Source organism: Bos javanicus, chromosome 1, assembly GCF_032452875.1.
Source record: "Bos javanicus breed banteng chromosome 1, ARS-OSU_banteng_1.0, whole genome shotgun sequence".
Classification (NCBI taxonomy): domain Eukaryota; kingdom Metazoa; phylum Chordata; class Mammalia; order Artiodactyla; family Bovidae; genus Bos; species Bos javanicus.
In genome coordinates this window covers 60172482-60174093 of record NC_083868.1, presented here as the reverse complement: position 1 = coordinate 60174093, position 1612 = coordinate 60172482, and the positions used below count along the sequence as shown (strand labels likewise).

Sequence of the window (1612 nt, the reverse complement as noted above, 5' to 3'; positions counted from 1 at the left end):
TGAATATATTATACTCAAACGTTTTTAATGTAGTTTAATACCTCTATTTTTTTCCTATATGATTTCTGAGTTTACTTTTTTAGGTTCCTACAGGTGCAAGATCATACAATAGTTTTCTAAATTTTCTTTAAATATTTTAATTACTTTATTCAGATCATATTCCTTTTTAAAGAAACTATGCTACAACATTGTCTCATTATTTTCCAGCTTTCAACGTTGGAGATGAGAATTTTCATGCTAGTATCATTTTCCTTTTTATTTATTTATTTTTTTTTTAATTTTTTTTCTCAAATCAAGAGCTTTTATTGTCTCTTTAAAACATCACAACTGAGTCCATAGAACCATCTGCTATCTTGTTGTTTCTGCAGCAGGATCACTGAGATCTTATTCATCAGCCTGCTGAACTGTGCCTTTTTCAGAAACATAGATACCATCCAAAAATTTTCTGATATCCTTGTTTTTAACTGTGGTGGCTTGCTGAATCAAAGCAGCTGAATTTGACACAAGTTCAATGTCATTTCCTTCAAGAATCAGCTCATCTTTCTGGGCTTGAGATACTGAACAGACAACCCCTGGCCTCATTCGAACCCTGTGTATATATTTTTCACCCCCAAAATTTCGGATTTCCACAAGAGAACCATTCTCCTGAATAACAACGTTGATGGGGAAGTGGGCATACACCGACCTCATCTTGTAACGGAAGCCCAGTGTAACACCCTTGATCATGTTCTGTACGTGACTACAGATTGTGCGAACAGTGGCCAGTTCCTTTCTGTTTCCCTACCATTTATCAACACGGAGCCTCTTCTTTTTCTTTCCAAGGAGACTGAGTTCTACATTGATATGATTGAAGTCCCTCCGCAGGGTGCCTCTGGGGCCCTTCACAATAACTGTCCATCCCTTCAAGTTAATGTCAACATTTTCTGGGATGTCGACAGTCTGATTGCTGAGAATGGTCTTCATTCTTGCAGCAGATGCGGCAAAAAGAGCCATTTTCCTTTTTAAATAAATGGGAGTGTCCTGTATGTTTGGGGCTTGTGTGTGTGTGTGTGTTGCCTTGTTTTGTTTAAGTCAACTGACTGAAAGTTTGCAGAAATTTCTGTTTATCTTTGTAATTCAATAATTTCACCAAAGTGTCTATTTTCAGTAATCCTGCCTGGGTATAGTAGCTCTGTACTTTAGAGGTACTCTGAAGTATAGTGAAGGCAGTAAATAGAAACTTGGATTATTCTCTGTGCTTTTCTTTCCTTTGGAGATGAGTTTGTCCTGGTCAGCCTCAAGAGGAACTGGAATATTTATAGTAGCAGTACACAAAGTTCAGCTAGTCATTAATCTCTTGTATTTTTTTTTTAACTTCCAAATGGTTTCTTAAAGCCCTCTTCAAAAACAATAGTTTTGACAATAGTTTTGATTCACATGAATTTGGATCTGCAAAAGGTAAAATTTGTTAAGAGCAGAAAAGCTCTTGAAAAATAGGCAAGATATAGATTTATACAAAACTGTAGATGGGACAGACAATAGATAGAAAGTCCCAGAAAACTTCTGTGAAGGATCTCTAAATGAGGGGTACACAGACTGGCAGAATGGGGAGTAGAGCATGATCATAGATGAA

General features: G+C 36.5%; 1 pseudogene; it reads right to left on the bottom strand.

The window, feature by feature from the left end:
• Nucleotides 1-317: 317 nt before the first annotated feature.
• Nucleotides 318-1008, bottom strand: LOC133254418 (large ribosomal subunit protein uL6-like; annotated as a pseudogene).
• Between the last annotated feature and the right edge of the window lie 604 nt (nucleotides 1009-1612).